Source organism: Procambarus clarkii, chromosome 28 (assembly GCF_040958095.1).
Source record: "Procambarus clarkii isolate CNS0578487 chromosome 28, FALCON_Pclarkii_2.0, whole genome shotgun sequence".
Classification (NCBI taxonomy): Eukaryota; Metazoa; Arthropoda; class Malacostraca; order Decapoda; family Cambaridae; genus Procambarus; species Procambarus clarkii.
This window is the reverse complement of record NC_091177.1, coordinates 4,152,478-4,165,312: the sequence shown is the minus strand read 5'-3', so window position 1 is coordinate 4,165,312 and position 12,835 is coordinate 4,152,478. Positions and strand designations below refer to the sequence as shown.

The 12,835-nt window shown below is 49.2% G+C and overlaps 1 protein-coding gene across 2 annotated transcripts in view; it reads right to left on the bottom strand.

Annotated features, from left to right (window-relative positions):
• Window positions 1–12,835, bottom strand: part of LOC123754989 (tetraspanin-1) — a 149,015-nt gene that overhangs the window by 118,580 nt on the left and 17,600 nt on the right. The window contains exon 1 of one of the 2 annotated variants that reach the window (XM_069332810.1): window positions 7,761–7,833. The exons of the other annotated variant lie outside the window; for it this stretch is intronic. The gene's annotated coding sequence lies outside the window, so the exon portion shown is untranslated. Of the gene's footprint in view, window positions 1–7,760; window positions 7,834–12,835 lie in introns of those variants that run through there. 2 annotated transcript variants of the gene reach the window in all.

Below are 12,835 nucleotides of genomic sequence, written 5' to 3'. Positions count from 1 at the left end.
TTGCTATATGCCTAGATCTAGAAATTACGCTTGGTCCAAGAGATATAAAACCTTCCTGGTTGATACCTGGTTGATGGAGTTCTAGGAGTTGTTCTACTCCCCAAGCCCGGCCCGAGGCTTGGGGAGTAGCTTCCCTTGTGAGCCAACGTTCTCTTGTGAGCCAACCTTCTCTGGCTCAGTATTATGTCCAAAATCATTTAATACACCAGTGATGGATGCCATAAATTACTGTTTATTAAAGACCAGAGCTTTGTTAATAACAGCTCCCACCATTGTTTACCTCGGGCAGCTCGGGCCGCCACCAGGCATGCGTTGATCTAGTCAGGAAACATTTCTTGTCCCGTAAATGTTAAAAACTCCAATCGTCTCGGGTTCAGGGTTGAAGATCAGGTACGCGATGAAGCAGACATTACACAGACGGGTTTAGTGGTACAATGGCGCCCACTCAGTAGCTTTAAAACTCCCCTTCGTTATGTAACGGCCCCAAGAATCTTATGTTAAGTTATCTGACTACGGCTGTGATGCCAAGGATGATTCGTCAAGTCTTTATGAAATGCTTGAAGAATGGAATGCGTAGGGGGTAACTGAACTATACGAAGGGTTACGTAGTTTGTGTGATACTATAATGTGCAGCACTTATCGTACGCTTGGCAACGCAGCGCAGAAACACCATCAAAACATTGTCGCACTTAAGTCATAGTCACGTTTTGTGTTTTCCTGTTTGGCAGTACAAGAGGGAGGGAGGAGTGGGGTGGGTGGGTAGGTAGGTAGGTTAGGTAGGTAGGTTAGGTAGGTAGGTTAGGTAGGTAGGTTAGGTAGGTAGGTTAGGTAGGTTAGGTAGGTTAGGTAGGTAGGTAGGTAGGTAGGATAAGTAGGTAGGTTTCTGCGCCAACACGTGGCCACAGAGACTAGTTCCTTCACTACCAGAAGTCATTAACACAGCCACTCACCTGTCAGTACCTACGGGACAGTAAGGTCTAGTTCTCCATGCCCCGTCCACTAGTCTGGTTGTACCAGCTGCGTTATGTTACAACCATTCTGACATAAACGTGCGTATATAAAGACCCATATACGCACACAAAAACATTTTTCTACCCCAAAGTAGAAATTTTGAGCCATGAAATTACAACATATTGATATACTCGAACAGTAATGCTGGTATAAGGCAAGGTGGTGAGTTGCCAGTCAACCTGCTGAGGGTATAACCAGCTGTGGATATAACCCCGAGGGTATAATGCTAGAGGTTATACCCGAGAGGTTATAGAGCAGGACTTTTTCGTAGTGTATATAGCTCACTGCTGCAGGAAAGGCAATGAAAAGATGTGAGAAAGTGATGGAAAAAAGGGGTCAAGGGAGAGGAAACTAACAAACGTAGGTAGAGAGAAAGGAAGGAGGGGGAGAGGGGAAAAAAACGACAAAAATGAGTTTGGGGAATAAAATAAATGTAGGGGGAAAAAAAGGAGGTAAGAGATAAGGAAACGGAAAGCGGGGGAACTCTGGGAATATCCTGTGGGCGAGGCGGCGCCTGTGGGAACCTTGCGCATGGTCCGTGACCTCCTGCTCACTACACCCAGTTACAGCACCGCTCCTGTGCCAGGTAAGTCCACTACGGGCTCACCATAGCCCGTGCTACTTGCAACTTTTTGTTCCCAGTAGCTGAATCTATAACACCACTTCACCCTCGCCACCTGCACCAGCGGACCCCAACAGTACCAACAAGAAAAAACACTATATAAGGATATATATACAAGGATAAGGCAGGACAGAGAAGGCTGGGCAGACTGCATATTTCTTGACTGCCAAAAGGCCTTTGATACAGTACCGCACATGAGACTGCTATACAAACTATATCATTGCAACTCGGTTAACATAAGCGCACCTCTCCGCTTAATATGCAAGCCTAGTAATGTATGTACAGACAGAGGGGTCCCGGTAGTACAGTGGCTTCGTTCTCCACTCACAACCGGTTGATCCCGTGTGGGACAGAAGTGGTTGGCTACGTTTCCTTTTTCCTGATACCTCTATTCACCTAACAGAGGTAACCGGGAGCTAGGCACACCCCCCAAGAGAGCACAAATCGCCTCCCCTACATCGTAAAGTAGGGCGGAAGAAGTTCTACCTCCACACAAGCCTAATATCTACTATCTACAAATGGAAGCTGTAAAAAAATAGTAGAGACGGACAAACATTGTGATAAGCTCGAACACATCTCTCAAGTTTAAGTTCAAGTATGTTTATTGAGACAAGGGAAAAAATACATCTCAAAAGGGATAGAGTAGCTTAGGCTACTTCAAACCCCCCCCCCCCACACACACACACGTCTCAGATCTCATCCAACACATTATAAACAAAACCCCTCAACTCATCCCCCCTCTCAACACACGCAAAGTGATCAACCCCAACCCCCACAAGCACTCACCCCACAGGTTCTCTCTCCCACACAAACACTCACCCACAGGTTCTATCTCCCTCACAAACACTCTCCCACAATCACTCTGACTGACCTTGACTAAGGCACAAAACTCCGCCAGGGTGGAGGCGAGGACAGGGCTGGAGTTCCAAGGAGGAAGTTATCAACAAAGACTCTATGGAATCCAGGAACTTTATCGCCGTCTGGGACCATTTTATGTAACCCCGCCCCCCTCGTAGTAATGACCACGTGCCCAAGCAATTCGACTAGATTTTATAGACCGAGAACAAGTCACAATAACCAGCTGGGGCCAGATTCACGAAGCAGTTACGCAAGTAGTTACGAACGTGTACGTCTTTCCTCAATCTTTGACGGCTTTGGTTACATTTGTTAAACAGTTTACAAGCATGAAATCTTGCTAAACAACTGTTGTTATTGTTATAAACAGTCTCCTGGTGCTTCGGAGCTCATTAACTGTTTAATAATTGTAAACAAAGCCGCCAAAGATTGACAAAAGATATACAGATTCGTAAGTTCTTGAGTAACTGCTTCGTGAATCTGGGTCCAGGCTGAAACGATCTACCAAGCCCACTCTTATGAAATGACAGGCACGACGACGTTTCGGTCCGTCCAGGATTTGCTAAAGTTCCAGGACAGACCGAAACGTGGCCACGTTTCTCTCTTCTCACAAGTTTGTGTTGTGTTGTGTGTTCCCATACACGGTGTTATCCCTCGCTCAGGTTAGTGCACACACGCCGGGAAACAAATATATAAAACCTAAAATGTTTTCGTTCACGCTTTAAAGGAAGAGGTCAGGGAGGATGGAAGGAGTGGAGGAGGTGGTGAAGAGCGATGAGGGTGGATCACTCTAGCTCAATCTCCATCCCTTAGCTCATATATACAAGCCTTCCCCCTTCCCCTACCACCACCACACCGTACCCCCCCTACCACCACAACCACCACCCCCTCCTTCTCCCACCGCTCCTAGCTAGGGGTCCCACAGGGCCCACCTGGTCCCTGCTATTTCCCAGTTGTTGGGGGGTGTGTTGTGTGTGGCTACACTGACACCCCCTCTCCTACACCTCACCCCCCCACCCACCCCCTCCGTCAGGATATAAACCCAGCTGCGTATATCCCAGTATCGTGGATATCTCCGGATGCAAACTATTATCCATGGCTCTTGACACACACACGTTAGTGATCTCAGAGTCTCACTCAAGGTATCTTAATTGCACCTGAACATAAGACATCTGGAAAGGCAGCCGCCCCCCTACAAGAACCTGGTGAACAACGGTCTCCCCAACAGGTGACAGGTGAAAGGTGACCCTCCCACAACAGGTGACAGGTGAAAGGTGCCCCTACCCCCAACAGGTGACAGGGGAAGACAGGGTTGGTTTCGGTTCTTGGACAGGACCTCCAGGATCGAGTAAATACCGCAATTCCAATTCAGGCGTCGGTAGGGTGATGGAGAGGGAAGGAGGGAGGGAGGGAGGCAAGACATGGATGAAGGAAATCAAAGATGAACGAGTGAGGCAAGAGGAACAAGTGAAGGGAAGATGAATGAGGGGAAAGGGAAAGATGGACGAGGGAAGGAAATGATCTTAGGACGTGTAATGGAAAGAAGGAAGAAAGAGGAAGGGAAAAGAAAGAGAGAGACAGAGACAGACAGAGAGAGACAGACAGAGAGACAGTGTGGTGTACCCACAGCACAACACCTGGCCGGGTGGACCAAGGGGGGAGACCCACTATACACACACAATAAAACAGATATAACAGTTGCAGGATAAGTTTAACCCTTCAGGGTCATTGTCACTAGCAATGTTGCAGGCTCCACGCCTCGTCCCTTGCAGTCATGCATGCACTCTCCTGCAGGCAACACTGCAAGTTATTATTCAATTTCATCACATTTGGGTTCCCTCGGGGGTTCCCCACACCTACAGTCTGAATACAGCACACTGTATTCTGGGGGATACAGTGGAGGAGCCACATCCTCCACATTAAAGATCCTTTTGAGATTCAAATAAATGATTCAGTGGTTTAATTAAAATTAAATTTATATTTAATCAGTCCCACCAATGTCATTAGTCTTCACTACCGGTCTTTGCAGCCCCGCAAATCTCAGCAGACCCCAAGACCGGGGTCTCCTGCAAGACCGGGGTCTCCCATAAGACCGGGGTCTCCCCCAAGACCGGGGTCTCCCCAAGACCGGGGTCTCCCCAAGACCGGGGTCTACCCCAAGACCGGGGTCTCCCCAAGACCGGGGTCTACCCCAAGACCGGGGTCTCCCCCAAGACCGGGGTCTCCCCAAGACCGGGGTCTCCCCAAGACCGGGGTCTACCCCAAGACCGGGGTCTACCCCAAGACCGGGGTCTCCCCAAGACCGGGGTCTCCCCAAGACCGGGGTCTCCCCCAAGACCGGGGTCTACCCCAAGACCGGGGTCTCCCCAAGACCGGGGTCTCCCCAAGACCGACTTGGGAGTTTAAAAGTACATTTCCCTGGTCGATCACTTCCCAACACATTATTGAACATTGAACAAATACGTCGTACTCCTCCACACAATTTTCCTGGACGAGTTGAACAGCGCCTGTGAACTTCTCCCTCGTGAAGAGCTGCGAAGTTCAAAGCTCCAAGTGCACTTGAGACAGACAGACTTGACAGCTGCCCGCATAAGCACACAGTCGGGGCCCCTCTTTGAGTCTATATTAAGTCATATCATGTCGGGGCGTTTGGCTATAGAGCTTTAAGTGTGTCTCTCCTCTTCCCGGTTACTTAAGTGTTGCAACCTCTTGTGTAATGCTACACACTCTTCGGCATTACGGAACTGCTCATGCTAATGATCACCCGAATGAGGAACGGTGCACGAGTCATGAGTAAGTTGTAGAAAAATAAGTTGTAGAAACTGTAACAGTAAATTCTGTTGCAAGGAGGAGCAACAACTTGAGTAACAGCGTGAATAACAGCAACGGGGAGTAATATCAGCGTGACAACTTAGGTTTTTTTGAGGTGAGTGAAAGGTGGAAGCAGCCACAGCCCCATCGTGACAAATTAGGAAGGTGGATGGTGGTGGGGTAGGTGGGTAGAGTGGGGTATGGCGGTGGGGTAGGTGGGTCGGGTGGGTATGGAGGGGGGGGGGCGGTAACTTGGACGGGTACAGCAGGAGTGACAGAGTTGACAGCACAAGATACAGCTTGAACTGTCATTAACTTGTGTCAGTGTGACGTGTGAATTTTGTAACCAATTTATCTTAGCCTCACAATTTCATTTCCCAATTAAAGAAAAGGTTAAAGGGTAAAGAAAAGGCTTAGGGGGAAGAGGATAGGAGGTTGAAGGGAATAGGCAGATGACGGGAACAGAAATAAAAAGGTAAGAGAGAGGGAGAGGATGAATAGGGAGACAGATAGGTAAGATAGCAACATTAAACAAATATAACAGAAATACAGGGAATTGAGAAGTGAAAATTAAGCATAGTAAGGACGGTAAAGAAATGGGGGATAGAACAACGAAAAGAGAGAGGAAGGGAGTGGGAGAGAGAGAGAGGAAAGAGAAAGGTAACGCTAGATAAAGTTAAGAGAAGTGACTGCAGTCAAACAGAAGTGAAGATGATCACTCTCGTCGTACCTTCAGGTGAAGCAACACCGGGAACCACTTTAGTCTAGCTCACCGTGGCATCACACACCAATTACCCCTTCCTCTCTCTCTCTACCTCTCTCTCTCTCTCTCTCCCCCTCACTCTCTGTCTCCCCCTCACTCTCTCTCTCTGTCTCCCCCTCACTCTCTCTCTCTGTCTCCCCCTCACTCTCTCTCTCTGTCTCCCCCTCACTCTCTCTCTCTGTCTCCCCCTCACTCTGTCTCTCTCTCTCTCCCCTCCACAACAATAGCACAACTGACCACACAATTATCGTGGGAACTTTTTTTGAAATGGAAAAAGCCCACCAGCATCAGCTGCAGCTTAGTCAGGATAAAAACACCAACACCCAAAAAAGGAGGCCTGGTCGAGGACCGGGCCGCGGGGACGCTAAGCCCCGAAATCATCTCAAGATAACCTCGAGATAACCCAGTACTCCCTCGCTTGGTAAACTGCCCACTTCTCGCCTCGCAAGGCACACAAGCTACCCAAAGAAAACAGGTAAACAGAGATCTTATATTTGCACAGTAACAGCCTACTTGAACACACGATATGGTAAAAAAAAATTGTTGCAATATATTTTCTCATTGCAGAGTAGACATGCGGAGTATGATAGCATAATGGGCAGCAGATCTTGGCTCCACGACTGTTGCATCGTGCAAATCACAGGAGTAAATGGAAAAGAGATTCCTGCAGAAAGTACCAGATCAGCTAGACTGTGATGTCCGTGTAGGTGTGTGTGCGGGGGCCGGTGTTAACAGCCCTTAACGGTGGTTAAGGTGTCACTAAGACACTCCCGCTCATTGTTCCCTTAATTCTCCAGGATGTCTGTCTTGCCTGTTGTCTGTCTATTGTTCCTGCTTCCCCTGACGCAACACACACACGCGCGCGCGCGCGCGCACACACACACACACACACACACACACACACACACACACACACACACACACACACACACACACACACACACACACACACACACAGTGGTGGAGGCTGACTCAATACACAGTTTCAAGTGTAGATATGATAGAGCCCAGTAGGCTCAGGAATCTGTACACCTGTTGATTGATGGTTGAGAGGCGGGACCAAAGAGCCAGAGCTCATCCCCCGCCAGCACAACTAACCCAGCCCACCGAACCCCTCCCAGCTCTCTCTCTCCCGGCTGGTGTAAATACACAACCAATGTCGCACAACAGAATCACCCCAAGACGTTAATTGCTCGTTACTTTCGACGTAAGGAACACCACCACCTCCACCAGGCAGCTACTGTAGACATGGCCCTCATGGCAGGAGCTGTTGTACACTGTACCAGTCCCAGGTACACTGGGTACACGCGCCACAACAGCCAGGGTGTACAAGTAACTTTCTGCGCCACCATATGAGTTTACCTGCAGTGTACCTGGAAGAACTCTTACCTGTACGACGACATATTGAGCAATGTGGCAATAACCATACGTATAAAAAATATACATATCAGTTTAATAAACAATATAAACTAATTGGAGGGAGAAAAGTACGGTACAGTGAATGAATGATTCTTGACACCATTAATGGGATACCTGGTGATCACTGACCCATGAATGTGATACCTGGTGATCACTGACCCATGAATGGGATACCTGGTGATCACTGACCCATGAATGGGATACCTGTTAATCACTGACCCATGAATGGGATACCTGTTAATCACTGACCCATGAATGGGATACCTGGTGATCACTGACCCATGAACGGAAGATCAGTGACCCATGCATGGGGATGAACAAGTCCTCACTCTGCCTGCAGCACTGAGAGGGACCACCTCGCCCCGGCGGGTTACCTGGTGTAGAAAATAAATATGGCATTAGATTAGCCAGAATTATTGGTTATTTTTCAACCCTAAAAAATAATCATTTGAATTGGAATTTCCCGCAGCTTGTAAACATACATTTTTTTCATTCTATTTTACATAACTGGAACAATTTGGGAGAATATACTGAGGCAATGAGCCTAGTTTGACTATGTAAGTTGGTATGGTAAGATTCGTCCATTTATAAGGGAAAACCCACTTCAAATGGGGCCCCTCTAGCACAGTGGTCTACGTCCTCATCTCACAACCAAGGATTCGAGAAGGCATAATGTGAACCAAGTTAGACGGCATCTCGTTTTAAAATCGGTATAAACTACTTTTCATGTAATGATCATGTTCTCAGCGCCATACTGAGAGAGATTCACCTGCCCATACTGGAGAGATTCCCCTGCCCATGCTGGAGAGATTCCCCCTGCCCATACTGGAGAGATTACCCTGCCCATACTGGAGAGATTCCCCCTGCCCATACTGGAGAGATTACCCTGCCCATACTGGAGAGAGATTCCCCTACCCATCTCACCCAATATAACGCTGGATCCAGCAACCCTGACCAATGGCTGACCCACAACAAGCCACATTGTGACCCTAGAGTGGGCAATTTTTGTTGCCCTTGCCGGCGGGTCTAGTCCATAAGAGAAGTCATTATACAGAAGGGAAGTACATTACTAAACTTGATATTCGCGACAGCCTTTTGCTCGAGGCTGTTGTGAACCGGGTTTGGAGTAGGTGACGTACCGCCGCCTGAATTCTTGCTCCCTGACTCATGATGGAAAGTCCAATTACGTCCGAGACGTGCCTCAAGACGAGTCTTGGACACTTAAATTAATGAGCCTAAACCGAGTTCGCGAGCGCAAGCCCGAGTTCGCGAGAGTAAGCCCGAGTTCGCGAGTGTACGCTCATACGATGCAAGTCACAGATCCAATGCGTCACAACGATGTTTCTTGCAACGTACTGAACACCGCCGAAACGTCAGACGTCATGCCACCAGTGGCATGGGCCCCCCCTGCCATCAGTGGCATGGGCCCGCCCCTGCCACCAGTGACATGGCTCCCCCCCTGCCACCAGTGGCATGGACCCACCCTGCCACCAGTGGCATGGGCCTCCCCCCCACCTCCTGCCACCAGTGTCATGGCGTTATCCTCGCTGAAGGACGGACACAGTGGCCGGGCTATACGACCTGAGAAAAGTATGCACCCTACTGCGCCACCGCTACTCTATAACCCAACCTAATCCAGCTCAACCCAACCCAACCTATCCTAACTTAACAAAAGTAAGAGATAAAATGTTGTCTTCTACTCCCTTCCGTGCTGCTCGATACAGAAGTATCTGGCAGCTTTCCCAGAACTCGGCCCGTCGAATACACTGCATCTGTCAACACTGTGTAAAGGAAAACATGCATCCCCTTGAACATTATACTGTGGAATGTCCCACCTTGACTAACTTCCGACACCCGTCCCTGGGTTCAGAGATGCTGAACTCTGTAAATATGACCTGAATACTGGACCACGATGCCAGACTGGACCCGAGCCCCGTAGCTCGGCTGTAATACGGCATTTTAAAGTTCATTTCAATCTTGCCCCGGAAGGCTAGGTCACCAGGCGATAAGTCACAGTAACGTGGCTGAAGTATGTTGACCTGATCACACACTAGAAGGTGAAGGGACGACGACGTTTCGGTCCGTCCTGGACCATTCTCAAGTCGATTGCGAGAATGGTCTCACAATCGACTTGGGAATGGTCCAGGACGGACCGAAACGTTGTCGTCCCTTCCCCTTCTAGTGTGTGGTCTGGTCAACCTAATCACCAGAGTGCCATTCATACAGTGAGTGAACATACCGCCAAAGAAGAATGCACAATACACTCCAGTAGGAAGAAAAAGTAGAAAAAGTGCTGGGTTGTTCATCCTGTCACTTGTACCCAGACGCAGCTGGGATTTACTTAACTCATGCGTGTGAACACGCTGTAAACAAAGGATTAACATTTTACAAGTTTACTTTGCGGGTGCAAATTGGAGGGGGGGGGGCGGACTTTTTTAAGGACGGTATATATTATTGAGAAAAAATTCTTTCCCCACTCAGTGTGGAGTTTATTCTACTACACATAATGTTAAGGTCTTGTAGATGGACACAGTCTCTGAGACAGTGGTCCACACCATGTACTCACCTAGTTGTGCTTGCGAGGGCTGAGCTTTGGCTCTTTGGTCCCGCCTCTCAACCGTTAATCAACTGGTGTACAGGTGTGCTTCACTCATGCTGCACATCCTCCAACATGGCTCTCCTCGGCTGTTGTTTCCATCCCGGGTCACCACGAGGTACTTGTGTCCAACAATTATATAGGTGATGTTGACCAGATGGACGACGACGTTTCGGTCCGTCCTGGACCATTCTCAAGTCGATATCTCGACTTGAGAATGGTCCAGGGCGGACCGAAACGTCGTCGACCCCTCACTTTCTAGTGTGTGGTCTCGTCAACATACTTCAGCCACGTTATTGTGACTCATCGCCTGCTTATATAGGTGATGTAATTAAAACTTATAATCACCTTGTGTGGTTGCGAAGTCGGTGATACAAATGTACCTACCTCCCGTTCTCACAATGTGCCACTCCGTAAAAAAGGTAATTGTTTTTTGCCTAACCAGTATAAAAGTAAGGAGAACGTCAACATTAAGACGCATTAACTTTTACTATTACGTCACATTTGTAACGGATTGGTCGATTCTGTACAAAAAATACGACATATTATGTGGGAAGCCGAGTGGCTGAGGCCACACCCACCTGGGGGTCCAAGCGGCGGAAGACGGAGATATAAAAATTGAGTGGTTCGGGTTGTTAGCGCTCGTTACACCCCTCACTTTCTCCCCACTATTGGCCATCAACCCGTCCCACCACCTACTTGTCGCATTTCTTACGAAATCGACATCTCCTTATCCCCCCCCCCCTCCTCCCAACATGCTTCACCAGTTCCCTTATTTTCCCCCACCAGTTCCCTAATTTTCCCCCACCAGTTCCCTTATTCCCCCCCCACCAGTTCCCTTATTTTCCCCCACCAGTTCCCTAATTTTCCCCCACCAGTTCCCTAATTTTCCCCACCAGTTCCCATATTTTCCCCCACCAGTTCCCTTATTTTCCCCCACCAGTTCCCTTATTTTCCCCCACGAGTTCCCTTATTTTCCTCCACCAGTTCCCTTATTCCCCCCCCCCACCAGTTCCCTTATTTTCCCCCACCAGTTCCCTAATTTTCCCCCACCAGTTCCCTAATTTTCCCCCACCAGTTCCCTTATTTTCCCCCACCAGTTCCCTTATTTTCCCCCACCAGTTCCCTTATTTTCCCCCACCAGTTCCCTTATTTTCCCCCACCAGTTCCCTTATTTTCCCCCACCATGTTCCCTAATTTCCTTTAGTCTCTCACAACAGCCTCCCCACCAAAGTAGGCATCATTCACCATCACCGTCTCCCCGCCACCGTAGCCTCACCATCACCGTCTCCCCGCCACCGTAGCCTCACCATCACCGTCTCCCCGCCAGCCTAGCATCACCATTACCATCACATCACCGTGTCTGGAGATCTACCAATAAGCCTCAACATCGAGCTTCAGTGTACTGGTAATAAATCTTCACATCTGTCCACAGTTACAGCATCCTGGAAATTTCTGAGGCTCCCCGGCCATGTTTCATTCGGGAATGTTGAATCCGGCTTGGGAGTTAGACAGCTGTTACGGGCTGCTTCATGGAGGTGTGTGAAACAAAGAGGAAGGCTTGGTCGAGGACCGGGCCGCAATGACGCTAAGCCCCGAAATCATCTCAAGATAACGAAGCTTGGTGGACAACCAGAACTTGACACCCCAACACAAGGCGCTCAGCCAACAAGAGCCTCGTCTTGGTAATGGCGTTTCCAAGACTCCGTCGGCGATCATTCATTCCTGGAGCTGACTCGCCTCTCAAACTTGTTCCCTAAACCCACAGATGTGTGTAAGATGAAGTCAAGCCACCATCTTCTTGAGGTTATCTTGAGATGATTTCGGGGGCTTTAGTGTCCCCGCGGCCCGGTCCTCGACCAGGCCTCCACCCCCAGGAATCAGCCCGTGACAGCTGACTAACATCCAGGTACCTATTTTACTGCTAAGTAACAGGGGCATAGGGTGAAAGAAACTCTGCCCATTGTTTCTCGCCGGCGCCTGGGATCGAACCCAGGACCACAGGATCACAAATCCAGTGTGCTGTCCGCTCGGCCGACCGGCTCCCTATATGGAGAGAGAGAGAGAGTGGTGGCAAGACAAATTAGAAGATGAGAATGCTCAGAAAAGCGAAAGAATCGTTCAGAGGAAATGAATAAAAGTCAATCAAAACCAGACTCATTAATGAGCACAACACAAACCCGTCAAGGAAGGTGGAACACACACCAACACTCACAAGCCGCCGCCGCCGTCGGCACACACTTCAACTCCACGCAACAATAAAACAAAATAATAAAAAAGCAAGCAAGCACTCGACCACAAAGACCCCAAAGAAAGGAGAGAAGAAAATAGGCCTGAAGGTCAGACGTATTGCAAGAAGTGCGTGCGGGCGGGCGGGCGCATGAGGGCGGGAGGGCGGGTGCATGGTAGCCGCCCTTTATCTGTACCTGCCTCTGTACCTCTTGGTGTACCTCTTCTTGTAACGGTGCATGACCCCCCTTTCATGACTGTACCGCTCCTGTACCCGCTTCTAGGTGAACCCGTGTCCGTACAACTGCTGCCCCCCACACGCATACCTTCAGTGATACCACTACCCCTCACACGCACACCTTCAGTGGTACCACTACCCCCCACACGCATACTTTCAGTGGTACCACTACCCCTCACACGCACACCTTCAGTGGTACCACTACCCCCCACACGCATACTTTCAGTGGTACCACTACCCCTCACACGCACACCTTCAGTGGTACCACTACCCCTCACACGCACACCTTCA